Source organism: Lynx canadensis, chromosome A2 (genome assembly GCF_007474595.2).
Source record: "Lynx canadensis isolate LIC74 chromosome A2, mLynCan4.pri.v2, whole genome shotgun sequence".
Taxonomy (NCBI): Eukaryota; Metazoa; Chordata; class Mammalia; order Carnivora; family Felidae; genus Lynx; species Lynx canadensis.
In genome coordinates, this window is record NC_044304.2 from 95,667,713 (window position 1) to 95,684,974 (window position 17,262).

The window sequence follows — 17,262 nt, forward strand, 5'->3', positions numbered from 1 at the left end:
CCCCTATCATTCTTCAATCTCTCCTTTGCATCTACGAGCACACTCATAGTTCCTTTGTATAATGACAACAAAAATGGTAAACCACTCTTACTTCAATCTGGTTGTCATTCTACCAACAACATTCCATCCCCTCAATTTTTTTAATGATAGTCTACTCTCTGTGCTACACTTTCCCATTCCTTTGTTATGTTACCTGGCTTCCCCTCTCTCTCTTCCAGCAAATCTGTCTCTCAAATGGATACTGAGAATTTCCCACTACTAAATGCAGTCTCTTCAACCTCTTGACAGCACCTGGGATACCTGAATGAAATGCCTCCTTCTCCTGGAAACTCTCCCCTCCCATGGCTTCCCTGAGTTCTCCCGAATACCTCTACTTCTCTGGTCTCTGCATTCTTCTCCAACCCATTTTCCCCCATCAATTCTAAATGCAGGTAATCTCAAGGTTCCATTCACAGTCTTACTTTTTCCTTCAACATCTGGTTGCTCTTGCTCAGTCACTGACTGAACATGTGGCATCTGATTTGACAGTGACCGTAAGGATCTACTACAGACAGCAACTGTTTCTGAGGCATGATTTGAACCACCTGTGCTTCTGAAAACCGGTGTGTGTGTTAACAAGTCATTTGGCTGATGACACAAGCCCAGTTGTGTGCTCAGTTTCCACACGGGGCATTTGTGAGTCGCTCCCTGAGGTGGGACACATATTATGTGCAATATGGTACTCCAAAGTGGGACTCAAAAAGATCTATGTCTCCTTCAAGACCATCACAGGTTTTCTGGACTCCTCTCTGGAGCTCGCAATTTCCTGTACTTCAATTATAACCCTGCCTTGGCTATTGCCTGAGAGTACATATAACTCAACATGTTCAAAACAGAACTCACCAGTGTCCCATCAAACCCACCCCTTCTCCTGAAGTTCTATTTCCAACAGTAGCACCACCATCTTCTCTCGCAGGCTTACAACCCCAGTTCACCTTGCTGACTCTATGTCCCTGTTCGCCTGCACAACCAACCAGCTACCCAGACTGCCAATTCTCGCACTCAGTTCTCTCCTACTTAACCTCTCCTCTTATTACAAGGAAACTATGCCAATTTGGGTCACCATTCTTTTCTCTCCCCTGCCAAAAATGGTCCTTTCCCTGGTTTGCTTGTCTCTAGATTCTATTTCAACCTGGTTTATTCTATTATTCTGACCCCACCACTTGTGCATATCTCTACTACTTCCTTTCTTCTCTTACTGTGGTCAACTTAACACCTCAGACTCGTCTGCCATGCATCGTATTTCCTTCATCTCCACTTGTGTGATTCTGCTCATGGTTCACCTCTTCTGTGGTGTCTAACTTTCCTACTCCCACAAGTTAAACCATTTCTTCTGAAGTAGCTTAGAATTGTATCTGTGCCTCTGAATAGTCCTTAGTTTATTCTTCGAATTATAGTATTTTGCATAGGCCCTTTCTCTCTTTCCTCCCACTATATCCTAAGCTCACTGAAAACAGGGACTATTTATACACATTTTGATTCCCCACTGTACATACTGTTTATAGTAAGTGCCTTGCATTCAGGAGGTGTTCAGGTAGCGTCTACTAAATGAAAAGTCATCTAAGGCACCATTTTATGAATGTATCCCATGTCACATAGTGCTATTCCCTGCAGGCAACATCAACTCTCGGAATGAGATCCTGGATGCCCTTAGCATCTTCGAGTGTATCCAAAAAGCATCTTCAAATCAGGCAACCCTAATAACTAATCTCTAAGTTCTAGAACAGGTCCCTGGATGAACTGGGATATGCCAAAGTCAGCCTCCCAGTCTCATCAGAATAGAGACACCACAAAAGCAAGCTTCATTACTTGTGATATTATAATATCCCCAATCTTGTGAATATATGAATTGCCGTGTTAGGAAAAAGGAGGAAATTTCAAAACCCCCTTAATTTTCCATCCAGCAGATAGGAAAGCTTCATCCTTTCATTCAGAGCCCAAGAGCTTACTAAATGGTAGACTAAAAACCTTAATAAAGCTTTCAAATGTGTTTTACACCTTTAAAAACAGCAAATTTCTGGAAGCATCTAGCTTAACATGAATTATGTGAAAAACTCAGCGTTATTCGTACTATTAAAATATTTTCTTTATACTTAAGTATAAACATAGAAAAGAAAATGGGCAGAATTTTCAAAATTGGCTAACAATGACATTTTAATTTCAGCTGTAAATTTTATTTGACTCTTTATTTTGTTTGGAGGTGGGGACAACTTTTACTTATAACAGGAATTCCTTGCTTTCTTTAAACACTGGAAGTAAGCCTTTGTAGGAAAGGATATTTCTGAAGTTTCTAAGAAACAAACTGGTATAATTTATGCCTTCAAATTTTCTCTCATAAATAACTAAATAATCTCTTTTTTTACTATTTGAAAATAAACCAAAACGTAGAATTTTAAAACCAAAAGTCATCAAGCCTTAATCTCCTTTTTGACAATGAAGAAAATGAGGTAGGTAACGGTTAAGGTGACCTGCTTAGGATCTTTCTGTGAACTGTCCTTCCCACTGTACCATTCTACCACTGATGCAGCAAAAGTACCTCCCACAATTAATTTCAGGAGGAAAAGCATATTACTCCTATACCTTAAAAATTATCAAGTATTCTTCAGGGAAGCTTTTAAAATTTTTGAAAAAACAGAAGAATGTATGCTTTCATGTTCTAATATACTATCAAACCTTTTGGAGGAATCCCAGCTTATTAAAAACGTGACTTAATATTCGAATATATCTTTCGGGTTAGCAGATGCCTCTCATTTTCTGAAATTGTGGGATAGATGTGGTTAGCCTTAAGAGAATTCTGTTTACTGTCCTGTCCTCCCAAAGGCAAGGCCAAAGACATGAAGTGCCCGTTTATTACCTAAGCAGCTATCACACGTTTTTTAAAACTGTCCTACCGTTCTAGTTTATGTACAAGGCTGCAGTTCCCACTGTTTAGGAGCTTATAATATATAATCATTTCCTCCATATAAAAATATGCACTGCTTTTTGCTTGCTCTCATCCCTTTAGGTGGTGAAGGATGTTGATGGTGGTGTCCACACAGCGTTATGAGTGGGGGTGTTTCAACCAGGGGAATATTCACCCTTGAGGCCAAACAACTCTTTGTTGTAGGAGGCTGCCCTGTGCATTTAGGGTGTTTAGCTGCATTTTTGGCCTCTGCCCACTAAATACCAGCAGCATCCCTCCAACTGTCAACCAAAAAAGATCTGCAGACATTGCCAAATGTTCCGAAGACAAAATCTCCCTCAGTTGAAAAACTGTTATTGAGAGAGGGGTGTTCACTCCATATATGTTCTGATACTATTTTTAAGACATACCTTTCCCATGTAACCCCATGCTAGGATGATGGGTAGTAATTAATCTTTTCAGGCTTTCTCATACCCCATAATTGTTATTACTGCCTCTGTGCATATTATTTCGATATAATATTTAAAGAAACAGAGTATCTCACACAATCCACCAAACAAGAGCATTTACTAAGCACTTGCAGTATGGTCAGCAGTATGCTAGCCACTGAAGACAAATAAAAGTCGTGAGCTCTAGGGGCGCCTGGGTGGCTCAGTCGGTGGGGCGTCCGACTTCAGCTCAGGTCACGATCTCGAGGTCTGTGAGTTCGAGCCCCGCGTCGGGCTCTGGGCTGATGGCTCAGAGCCTGGAGCCTGCTTCCAATTCTGTGTCTCCCTCTCTCTCTGCCCCTCCCCCGTTCATGCTGTCTCTCTCTGTCTCAAAAATAAATAAACGTTAAAAAAAAAATTAAAAAGTCATGAACTCTATTCACAAAGATCTTTTATTACAGCTGAGGAAAGAAGACATGACCATGTAAAATAACCACCATACTGCAGGACAAGATAGAACACAGAGTTAAACCACAGGAAACAAACTTCTCAGAGGAGAAATGATCAATGGAAGCACTCACGTTTCCAGAAATACTCTTATGGAGCTGATGAGATCAGAGCCTAACCTTTGAAGATGGGTGCATATCAAATAGGTAAAGAGAGGAGAAGGCAGGCCATACAGGGAGCCACATGGGCAAGGCTTGCTGGGGATAGCAATAAGGCTCTGTCTGAGGGCCAAGCAAGGCAGAGTTCACTCACAAGATGGTGGAGCATGAACACGTAGAACAGATCCACATTATGCAGGGCTCTGAAAGACAGGCAGAAAAATCCAGATTTGATGTGGTTGGTAGAAATTAAAGGGCATTTTGAGTACAGAGTGATATGGGAAGAGGGCAGGATATAAACTGGAAGATGGTTAACACAAGAGAGAAAAAAGTTAAACCATATAGCTCTATGTTGACAGAACCCTAGCATAATAACAATGACAAAGAAGAGAAAAAAATGGGCACCAAGGACATTTTGAAGGAAAAGCCTGTTGGACTTGGTTAATATCAGACCACCTCAAGTAGAAGGGAAATTAACCTTTGAGGGTCAAGTCTAGAGGACTAGAAAAACAAATGAAGCCTCTGCCTATGCCATCTACCATAGACTTCAGAATCACCCACTTTAATGAATCTTAAGAGTTTGTCTTGGGGCACCTGGGTGGCTCAGTCGGTAAAACGTCTGACTTCAGCTCAGCTCATGAGCTCACAGTTGGTGGGTTCGTGCCCCGCACTGGGCTCTGTGCTAATAGCTCAGAGCCTGGAGGCTGCTTCCAATTCTGCGTCTTCCTCCTCTCTGCCTCTCCTCCACTTGTGCTCTGTTTCTCTTTTGCTCTCTCTCTCTCAAAAATAAACATTAAAAACAAAAAAAGAGTTCGTCTCCACTGGTTATTTTATTTAATCCCCTCATATGGATTAAGGACAGTTTATAAACGGAGGCATTAGAAGGAAAACTGTAAAACCTGATATACCAGCCACTGTGATATATGTTAAGACAATAAAGAATAGACATGAGGCAACGCATCCATAATCTGGAAAGGGCTCTAATTGAAGGTGTCAGTTGTCTGAACTCCCTTGGGCTTTCTTCACTTGAGGATAAATATATACTCTTGGAAGAAGGGGTCACTGAGCCATCCTGCTTCCTTGGTCCTTTTTTTAAAACCCTTGATTTCCCGGTAAGGATAAAATAAAACTAATGAAAATTCAATTAGAAAAAAATGTAACAACCTTTTACCTCTTGACCTTCATCATGGGTTGCAGTCCTAAGCCACACTCTTAAGGAAATATTAAATTTTCCAGTTGACTTTAGCTCCATCTACCTCAGCCATCTCATCTTGCTCCCAATTAAACAATTAAGGAAAAAACTTATCCCTCCTCTGGGTTTTCCTCTTCTCATCCATTGATGGTAAGGGAAATACGAACATCAGAGAGCTGATGATATGAATGTTAAATGTATTTTTATTTTTAATTATTATTATTTTTTTTTATTTTAGAGGGGGGTGAAGAGACAGAGAGAACCTTTTTTTTTTTTTAAGTTTTTATTTTAATTCCAGTTAGTTAACATACAGTGTTACATTGGTTTCAAGTATACAATACAGTGATACAACAACTCCAACATCACTCAGTGCTCATCCCAACTGTACTCCTTAACTCCCGTCACTTGTTTAAGAGCCCCCCACATACCTCACCCCTCTATAATTAAGATTCTCTTTCTTGGTTTGTCTCTCCTTCTCTGAGAGAGAGAATCTTAAGGAGGCTCCATGCTCAGTGTGGAGCTCAGGGCTCAATCTCACAACCCTGGAATCATGACCTGAGCCAAAATCAAGAGGTGGACACTCAGGGGCCCCTGGGTGGCCCAGCTGGTTGGACGTCCAAATTTGGCTCAGGTCATGATCTCATGGTTTGGGAGTTTGAGCCCCGTGTCGGGTTCTGTGCTAACAGTTCAGAGCCTAAAGCCTGTTTTGGATTCTGTGCACCCCACCCCCCTCAAATAAATAAACATTAAAAAAAAAAAAAGAGTTGGACACTCAATTGATTGAGCCACCCAGGTGCCCTAAATGTTAAACCTATTAATGCTAGATAGTTTTGGACCTATCTATGGATCAATTTATAACACAGACTTTTACCGTTTTTTGCTTCTTACGAATTGATGTTAACGGTGCCTTTCTGTAACACAGGCCTTCTGAACCTCAGCACTATCAACATTTTGCATTTTCTTTGCAGTAGGGAGCTGTCCTGTGCCCTGTAGGATATTCATCCATGACATTCACTTATTGGATGCCAGTAGCAACATCCTTCCCCAGCTATGACAAAGAGATTGCCAAATATCCCCTGAGAGGTAAAACCGCTACCAGTTGACGACCACTGCTATAATGTGATCTTGGAAGACAAATACTGGTCACGCAGTGCTCGTATAAATAACTCCTGTTCAAAGACAAAACAAATGAGTAGGAATAACTGAAAGTCTATGATTTCTTTAACTTGAAAAAACATATGGCCCTTTCTCTTGACTCAAGGGTTCTTGGAGCCCCAGTGGAAGAAAACTGGTCAAATAACCAGTGCCCCCAAAGTAGGCACACACAGAGTGGCATGGCCAGACCTGTGTTGGAAGCGGATTCGTGAAGCTGCCTGCCCCACTGGCATAATACCATGTTGCCACTTCTAGGCATTAGCTCGTGAGTTAATTATACTTAAGGTGTCTTCTAGCCATCATGAAGCCAAGCAGCATTTCTGCTCAATTGGTTTAAAATAAAAATTCGTTTTCTGTAATGATGTTCCAACTTTTCAATCTGAAGAGCATGACTTTTCCACCAAAACGAGTAAGCTCCAGACATCACTGTGGCTAGGAACTGATTATGCTCATCCATGCTACTTACTCTTCATGAACATCTTCAGTGCTCTCAAGTTGAAACTCCTCCAACTTTCTATGACTAAAAACTACTGTTAAGTGTTGGCATACAATTTTAAACCTGTTCGGGTAACACATATATATATGGCTTTGAAACACTTAAACTTCAAAATGATTTAAGAATTATCCTAAAGCTGCGTTTTCAGGACAAACACGGTTTTTGCTTCTTCAAGACTCAGACCTTAGCTAGAACAACAAAGAATCAAATGTCAATTAATTTTCTTCACCATCTGAAACCAGGGCAAAAATCCAGTCTTTCCTAGACTGGGACTTTCTTCCCCCACACCATGCCTCAGATTCTCTGAAATATGAACTAAGAACTAGTGTTTGCATGCTGGTGTGGGGCACCACACCAAAAACCTCACACAGAACCAATGCTGTGATGACCACCATGGGCCCTTGGAAATGGAGGTTATGAGGAAGCCCTGGGTGAAGACACACAGGAAGTAGTGAGGACAAACACTCAGAGGCAATTCCCTGGTGCAAGACAGACCACAGGCACTCCTTATAGGCTCCCAGAGTCCAGAACCCCTGTCCCAAGAAGCCAAATGTGTAAAGAATCTCATGAGGGCCCTGTTCATTTACAATAAAATCTCTTTCTGGAGCTAGCTTTGGTGGGCTTCTATTATTTCCATTCCTAACACTAAGCCTGCTGGCCGTATCATGAACTACTGCCTGGTTCTCATCTCCTGGTGGTAAAATGTCATTTAAAAATCTATCTTCTTGTAAGGAGGAGAGGAATAAAATTCTGGGGTTGGATAGTGGTGATGGCTCTCCAACAGTGTGGCTGTATTTAATACCACTGAATTATGCACTTGAAAATGGTTACAATGGTAACTTTTATGTTATATATATTTTACTAAAAAAAAAAAAGGTTAAAAAAACACTATCTTCTTGAGAAAGGTATGATTACAATTTCCTATCTATAGAAACTTCTAATGCTCAACATTAAGTAAAACCAGAGAGTTGGAGATTTTCTCCTTACAAAATATATATAAAACATCTTTCAAACTCCCCCTAAGTTAGCAATGTATTTTGAGAATGTATCTAGGGTGTTTAAAATGCCCCTTTGAGGCACCTAGCTGGCTCAGTCAGTGGAACACATGATTCTTAATCTCGAGGTTGTGGGTTTGAACCCCACATTGGGTGTAGATTACTTAAAAATAAAATCTTTACAAAAATAAAATAAAACAAAATAAAATGCAATAAAATGTTCCTTTAAAAAAGTAAACAATTGTATGGCATGCCTGGATGGCTCCAACAGTTAAGTGTCCGACTCTGCTCAGGTCATGACTTCAAGGTTCATGAGTTGGAGTCCTGCACCTAGCTCTCCGCTAATCACCTTTCTTTTCTTTTCATCATGAAGTCTGCTTTGGATCCTCTGTCTCCCTCTCTCCGCCCTTCCCCTGCATGCACAGGCATGCACACTCTCTCTCAAAAATAAATAAACATTTTTTTTAATTATGTAAAAAAAGTAATGCTATTAATGAAAACCAACAGTAACTTTAAAACATGTGGAACTTGGGGCGCTGGGTGGCTTGGTCGGTTAAGCATCCGACTTCAGCTCAGGTCATGATCTCGCGATTCATGAGTTCGGGCCCCACGTCAGGCTCAGTGCTGACAGCTTGGAGCCGGAAGCTTGTTTCCAGATTGTGTCTCCCTCTCTCTCTGTCCCTACCCTGCTCATGCTCTGTGTCTCAAAAATAAATAAATTAAAAAAAAAATGTGGAACAGACCAAAAACTCTTATTTGCATGTCAAGTATAACAACTTTTTTATCTCCATTTTTCTACAATAAGACCAAAACCTGATGAGTACAAGATGAATTTACCTTACGTTTTTCCCACATGAAAATAACAAACAAATCTATGTTTGTTGAGGTTTGGGGTAACAGGTCAACAATTTAAGATAAACCATACTGAGGTTATAGTTTTTACCAATTTTGGATCCAAACTCATTTTAATTCTTTCTTACTCTCTTGCAGTTTTAGGTGGGTTTTTTTTCTTCTTCTATTTTCTCCTTTAACTTCATTTTTTTCTTTCTGTCTTTTCTAGGGTTACTCTCTCAGAACCAGGAGTTCTTTGCCATACTAATTTTGACCTCATGATATTTTAAAACTTTAAGAAATAATTTCTTTAATTTGGTCTCTTCTGATTTTTTTTGGTCATTCTCTACTTTATTTACATCTATACATTCAGAACTTTCTTCTTCTTATACATTGGTCTTCTCAGTTTTCATTACTTTATTCTCGATCTAAACTCCCTGCCTGCCCTTCACTACTAGCATCTCAACCTCTCAACCTTTCCCTCCATAATCTCTAAATTTAAAGAGCGAAATTTTATACCTAACCAAAACATAATACAATAGATTTTATTTCTTTAAAAGACATGACTGAAGGCCTTCTCTCCTCTAGCATGGATAGCCAAATCATATAACCAAGCTAACATTTTGTCAACTATAATTCTCTAAATAGCAGGAATAGTCAGTGTTCATCATAACTGTAGTTCAGAAGGATTACAATAAAGTATAAATCTTGAAATATTTTCTCAATAATCACTAAAGTATTAAATTATGAGTTTTTATGTTATGAGTTTTAGTGTTAAGTGTATCTGTCATATCCGAATTCTTTGAAAATGGGTCTTAATGGTCAGAAGAGATGACAACTTTCTATTAACTAGGTTTCCTTATTAACTGGAGTGCTTGATTCCTCAATTATGCAAGTTAACAAAAAGACTTCCCTACAAATGTCAAACAATTACAAAAAATAGAAATCTCATATGGTATTTTTCTTTTTCCGTGATAAGTAGAATTTCTTGCCATACCTCAATATACAGAGTGCTCACTAAATCAAATGAGGAGAAATGCAGAAGGAATCAAAATGTCAGTTTTTGTATTGTTGGGCAGCACCAGAAACTTGGGAGTCTTAAGCATATGCTATCAATTCTCAGATTTCTATAGCAGCATCTCAGAGAACACCCAAGAAAAGAAGGGCTTTCATTTGTTTTTGCCTGTACTGGTCATAATTTTCATACTCTTTGTAATGATTTGTGATGCTTTTGAATGCTCTGTTCCCTAATGTTGAGCTGACCAAATAGTCTGGTAGAAATGTATACAGACATGTCTGAAACAAATGATCCACATTAAGTACCTTCCAGAAAGTAAATGCTCTTTAAAATAATTTACTACTGATTGGACAGGTGTTCTGTCTGGCAAACACTGGGTTTGTAAATTCTGTTTATTTTCTCCTATTATTTGCTTTTTATTTTAATCATCTATGGAGTGAAATTCCATGTTCAACTTTCCAAATGGTCTGAATCTCTCTGAAAATGTTATGCTTTGGAATGAAGCTCTTCATGTAATTTCTCAAGTATTTTGAGGTTGGGTGGTTAGATGAACAACCAGAACATAATCCATTTTCAGCTGGTAGGATAGTCAAATAAACAAAAATATGTTTCTGAATGAAAGACATTCAAAGGAATACATATTACTGCATATTTTCAGTATGATTATGTAACAAAACGCCACTTCAAAGCTAACTTTTCGTTTGGATTACATGTGCAAAAAGGTCAGGGCTATGTTTTCTGTAGGAATTTTTACTTTTGCTTACTTGGAAGCAGTGAAGTTCTTGCTATTTAGGGGCCTCTGTAAAGATAAAAACACATAAAGAAACATTTAATAATAAATATCTGTGTTTTAAACACAGCATTATTTTTACTCTAAGTATCTCTTCACTGTAAACTACACCTTTAAGACTGTCTTTAATAAAAATATATTTCAACAGAAACTTGATGTTTGGATAATCTATACAATAACTTTAAAACTGTTTTGGGGCGCCTGGGTGGCACAGTCGGTTAAGCGTCTGACTTCAGCCAGGTCACGGTCTCGCGGTCCGTGAGTTCGAGCCCCACGTCAGGCTCTGGGCTGATGGCTCAGAGCCTGGAGCCTGTTTCCGATTCTGTGTCTCCCTCTCTCTCTGCCCCTCCCCCGTTCATGCTCTGTCTCTCTCTGTCCCAAAAATAAATAAACGTTGAAAAAAAAAATTAAAACTGTTTCATAAATTTTTAAATAAATCGGCTGTTGACATGGATGAACTCTCAACCATGTCCTGTAATTAATGTTATAACAGCCCAGGAAAACAGGTAAAAAAATTCCAAGGTTTTCTAAATTTTTCTAGGCTTTCTGAAATGTTTCATCTCCAGATGTCTCAATACTTACAAGTTTTGAGTCTAACAATTTTGGCTAGTTCTAAATATAAAACTAATTAATAAATACAATTTGGTTTCATTCACACAGAACAGGCCAGGCCGCCTGTCCTGGACTATTTGTTAGGTGATGAGGGTCCCCATGAACAGATCCACGATTTCCCTCCTGCCCACCCTCACTAGGCCTCTTAGGTCGCCCTTAAGCCTTTCCTAAAATCAAAGAAGCAAATACACTGCAAGTGTAGTTTGAACTTCATTTCCTTCCACTCCTTCCCCAGCCATTAGACTGCACAGAAACAACACAAAGACCAAATGCATTATATAATAGGACTGCCATTGAGTTGAAAGGTAAGGATATATTTATTTATACTCCAGAGTAGCTTTGGATCTTCTAATCTTAAGAACAAAACGCATGTGGTCCAACACAGAACATAATGGCTGAGACCTAGTACCATTAATTAATTCACAACAGAAAGGAAAAGAATGATTCCTGACCTCAAATTTTTGATGATGAGGAAACCAAAGGTTCCTTGAAACCCTCAGTTTGGACTAAGGTCGTTGGATATTATTAGCCCTAGCAGGGCTACAAAGAGAAACCAGGAAGTGCTGAGTCATCAAGAGCATAAGTGACGTCCTCGTCAGCACTTCTGGTGCCAGGTTCAGAGGTGAGTGTACTTCCTTTGACCTGCCACTCTTCCTTTCCTCACTGGTCCAGCGTAGGCAATGGAGAACGGACTGCTACCAAGCTGAGGACAAGCATGAACCCTAACAAATAACTCTATTTCAGTCCCAATTCCATGAGCACAGTCTCTACATATGACTATTAAAACAAATTGTTAAAACTTTTTAATTAAATTAAAAAATATATGACACTTAATATCTGCCAAATGAAGTGATTATACCACTAGTTTCTGGTAATAGAAGACAGTTTCCACCTCAAATAATCAGTATGCCTTTGCCAGCATGCAGTTTATGTGCATTTAATTCCTAAACAGGCATTATCAAAATAGTCCTATCCAAATTATCTTTGCATGACTAAAATACTTACAGTACTAGATAGAAAACCCTATGATGGGGGAAATAACACCTGGAGTCAAGGTGACCTTGAACTGGTCATTTACATTTTCTGTGTCTGTTTCATTACCTATAATATAGGAATAACAAGTCCTCCCAGCTGTGAGAATAATTACATTAATAGCACCTAAGTAGATAACTGCCATGCAAAAAGGAATGACACATTCATTATTTAAAAACAACACAAAACCAAACTCTGGTCTCAGGCTCTAATGCACTTCATTGGACACTTTCAATAATTTCACTGGATTTTAATGTTTATGTTGTCACCAGATTAGAGTCCACACAAGAAGAAAATCTCAGAACACTAATAGTAGTACACGGACAGTTCAACAGTATTGGGCTATGTAAAAGTGTATTTTTAAAAAGGCAATTACATATGAGAAACATCACAATACTTTATTGAAGAAAGAGAAAGTCTGAAGTGACATCAATAATTAGTACTCAGCATTTCTCTGCAGAATCCCTACAGGTCTCTAAAAACCTATTCAGATTAAATAAACTTTTCCACGGGGTGCCTGGGTGGCTCAGTTGGTTAAGCATCCGACTTCGGCTCAGGTCCTGATCTCACGGTTTGTGAGTTCAAGCCCCGCATCAAGCTCTGTGCCGACGGCTCAGAGCCTGGAGCCTGCTTCGGATTCTGTCTCCTTCTCTCTCTGCCCCTCCCCCAACTTGTGCTCTGTCTCTCTCTGTCTCTCAAAACTAAATAAATGTAAAAAAAATTTTTTTAAATCAACTTTTCCTCAATCACTGGCAATTAATTTTTAAAATCATCTAATATTAAAATTTTGGTAACTGAAAAAAACAAAAACAGCAAGCATTACTGTTTGTAATATTTTATTTCATTGTAATAAATTATTCAGTTATGTTATGGAACAAATAAGCATTGTGAGCTAGCCAGGGATTCAAGTACATTTACCAAGTTGTACCTACTAGAAATCTTGGGGTGCCAAATCCAGATGTAGTAGCGGCCTCTGGACAATCATCTTTTCAGTCCCTTTGCCATCCTTGTATGCTTAGATAATGCAGATGTGACTGAAGAGATTTATATTCTTTTGACTGTGTGTGAAAACAAAACAGGAAGACTGCCTCTTGGCCCTTAATTCCTTAATTCCCAAAAGGAAGAACAGACCAAGGTGACTTCATTAAATCTTGAGATTAAATGTGGAAATGATTTTAGCACCCAAAGATGACATAAGATGGAAAAGAACTCAAGATGACAACATAACTCTACCAAACAGCTAACATTTGCTGAACAATTCTCATGTCCTCTGTGCTTATATCCTAACTAGTACCTGATATAATGTCTGCCTAGGGCTTATTACCCATAGGAAAACTAGGCAGACTGGATACAGTCCTGCTGGACTTAATCATTTTGTCCAAGAGAATAAGAGCTGCACATAATATTAGAATTTCAAGGGGATTTTGTTGAGTTCAGCCACACATTCCATGAACAAAACCCTCCCTCAAAACATTACAAGTAGTTGAGTAGTGATACCAAGGAGGAGAGGAAGAGGCAGTGAGGTATCTAAATATTTGCCAAGTGTCAAAAACATAACAGGAACCTAAATTTAGAAACATCATTTAATATGTGTGCTAATTTTACAAATGAAAAAGCTGAAGCTTAGAGGTGAGAAGTATAATGTGGTCAAGTCATACTGTCACACGGTAGAATGAGAATGTGAGCCCACATTTGACCTCAACTCTAAGGTTATCAATAACATCCAAGGGTCAATTAATAATAACATGGTTGGGTGCACTTGGGTGGCTCAGTTGGTTGAGCGATGAAGTCGTGATTTCCACTCAGGTCATAATCTCGCAGTTTCGTGGTTTCGAGCCCCACATCACAGAGCCTGCTTGGGATTCTCTCTCTCCCTCTCTCTGGGCCCTTCCCCTGCGCATGTTCTCGCTCTCAAAATAAATATAAAAAACTAAAAACAAATAACATAGTTGTATTTCCAAGACTGCATGTGTACCCTCATACTTTTTATTTAAAACTTTGTGTTCAAACTTTTTTTTTTAAATTTTTTTTTTCAACGTTTATTTATTTTTGGGACAGAGAGAGACAGAGCATGAACGGGGGAGGGGCAGAGAGAGAGGGAGACACAGAATCGGAAACAGGCTCCAGGCTCCGAGCCATCAGCCCAGAGCCTGACGCGGGGCTCGAACTCACGGACCGCGAGATCGTGACCTGGCTGAAGTCGGACGCTTAACCGACTGCGCCACCCAGGCGCCCCTGTGTTCAAACTTTTTAGGATGCCAACATAGCACCTTGCCCAAGAACACCATATACCACATTGCTGAACTGTGGTTCATGCTGAATGCATCCATGGATTACCCTACAAACAAAGCCCCTGCTCAATCATTCACAGTAACATATGTATAAAGTTGATGTCAACCCACAATCAGCAGAATATATTTTCAACTGTCATACTAGCTGTGTGATTAGACCTGGTATCTCAGAAGCAAAGTAGACACATGTGACATAATTGGTAATTGTCTAGAGCTAGGGCTGCAGGCTTCCAACAATAAGCAATTTTCTTCCATGCAAGTTCCCACTAAACTCCCAACTGTCGTCAGTATACACATGCTCTAAAAACTTTTTTAGCCATTCAATAGCGGCCAGGAAAGCATGTGCAATTCATAGTCATTTATGATTTGGGGTTTTCTCTTTATATAAAAATGGAATAATTTTTTGAGGACCTCAAAGTCCTTCAAATCACATTAGGGTAATATCCTACCCCTGCCACAATCAGTTTACTGCAATTGCTGATTTAAAAAAAAAAACAAACATGAAAGGGGGACAGAAGTGAAAATCAAGGCTGTAGAATATTTGGGAGAGAAAGAGAAAGAAAATCAATCCTATAAAACACCGCTTGCCTCAAAAAAAAAAAAAAAAAAGTTGCACCAAAGCTTTCTCCATTCGAGCAGTTGGTTTTGTTCCCTGACTGCTCCCCCACATATCTAAGTGCAGTGAGTACATTCCCAACTCCTACTGCCAAGTTAAAATGAAAACGTTCTCAGTCTAGAAATGATTGAGGTGGTTTTCTTTAATCAAATTAGAGCAGCCAAATGTTCCTTTCAAAGGTAACTGTCTACTCTGCAGCTGTATGCAAACTACCACATCAAATGTGAAGGAAAAAATAGCGATAGAATTGTGTCCTTACAGTACAGTGCTGGCTGCAGAGATGGAGAAACAAAAGCATCAGTACAGCTAAGAATTACATTCACAGTGAGCTTCCAGAAATATGCTGACTTCACAAACTGTGAACAATGTACTGAAACTTCCAGTATATAATTAGCTATTTTGGGGAGGGGAGGACTGTGGGGGGAAATTCCCCCTTAAAAACAGCTAAGCAGCAATAGATACCTTGAGTCATTTACCCTAGAGACCAAAGCCTCAATGAGAAACATTAAAAGACTGGCTGAGACTTCATGCACAAAAAAAAAATCTCATACTTTGCTTTTTCACTTCCTGTCTCCATCAGAAACACACCACAGTGAGTAATCTTGAATATCCAACAAGCTTCAATTAAGCTTGTAATGATTCATTTACATGCAGAATTTATTCTTTTAAATCATCAGACATGGGAAATTCCTACAAAGAATTAATTCATAGTGGGCTTATCTTTTCAGTTTGTTTCTCTTAAGAAAAATCAATTGACTAACATTCCCAATAATGATGTCAAATTAGTTATTGCTTGTTATGGGTTTACACTAGCTATTGGGATGCTATATGAAAACCTAGAAATAACAATGATGGTTGATAACCAGGTGCCATTAGGAGACTGTGAAAATGTTTCCTCTACATTCATGGCTCTTTTCCAGGTGATTAGACTGTTGCTAAAATTAAGGAATGTCACAAAAATAGAGGAGAAGTCTATCTCACATGAACTCCATATGTCTCCAGAGCACGTTCTTCAACTTTGTTTGCTCCTGGTGAAATCTGCGGGCTACTTCCTTGAGTCACACTACTTTCAACATATCCAAATGTAAAGACTGCTACATTAATAAAACTTCTTGAAGGTTATAAGCAATTCTCAGGCCACTACGTTTAGCTCCATCTTTCTGCTCCCACTCAGGAAAGCAAACTAAACTGTAAGAAATAATGACATTTTAATTATTTAAAAATTTATTTTCAGAAACATATCAGATGGACTTCCCGTTCAAAATGGCAGACCCATCACAAACATCTGCCTCTAGTCTTTAAGATACTACTGAAGTAAAAGAAAGAAAACCCATAAGAAAGCTATCATCAAAAAATTGAGAGTTGAGTAGATTTTCTGGATAACCAAAAATAAATAGAAGCAAGTTAACGGAGGAAATTGACAGAGAAAGTCACCAAAAAGACAGTGGTCTCCAAAGTGGCAAACGTGTAATTCAGGAACCATATTAAGAAAATATCTTCTAATTATAAGAACCGTTATTTTTTAACATATGTAAATGTATATGGATATAATTTCTCTAAGTCAGTGAGTATCAGTGGCATGCTCAAATATTTTTACTGAAGGGAAGGCCACTGCCTTGGAATAAGCTATGAGGGCGCTGTGGAGGAAGCAGGAGCTGGACTGAGCCAGCAGGTGTGGTGGAGAAAGGGAGAAAGAAACGCAGCCCAAGCAGGGGAGTCAACTGAAGGTCTGTACCAGGTAACTGCGGTGGTCAGCATCCCCAGAACACAGATATTGGGATAAAACCTTTCTTATTATGGCATTTGGGGGATCTAATCCTGACAGCCAGTTTTCCCATTCACTCAAAAGTAAAGCCTGATAAAAGATACTCTCCCCCCAAGAGTCCCTACTCCAAATGAGCCTCCCAGAAATTCTACTCAGAAATGAGATCAAGAAAGGAGAAAAAAGTCTTATTTAACAACCATACCAGATACCCAGTTTTTATAAAAACTAATGGATATAGGGGCGCCTGGGTGGCGCAGTCGGTTAAGCGTCCGACTTCAGCCAGGTCACGATCTCGCGGTCCGTGAGTTCGAGCCCCGCGTCAGGCTCTGGGCTGATGGCTCGGAGCCTGGAGCCTGTTTCCGATTCTGTGTCTCCCTCTCTCTCTGCCCCTCCCCCGTTCATGCTCTGTCTCTCTCTGTCCCAAAAAAAAAAAAAAAAAAGAAAAAAACAAAAAAAACTAATGGATATACAAGGCAGTAAGAGAGCAAGAGGGTT

The 17,262-nt window shown here is 39.3% G+C and overlaps 1 protein-coding gene across 2 annotated transcripts in view; it reads right to left on the reverse strand.

Moving 5' to 3' along the window:
- Window positions 1-17,262, reverse strand: part of CDK6 (cyclin dependent kinase 6) — a 253,055-nt gene that overhangs the window by 210,380 nt on the left and 25,413 nt on the right. The gene's annotated exons all lie outside the window — the stretch shown is intronic.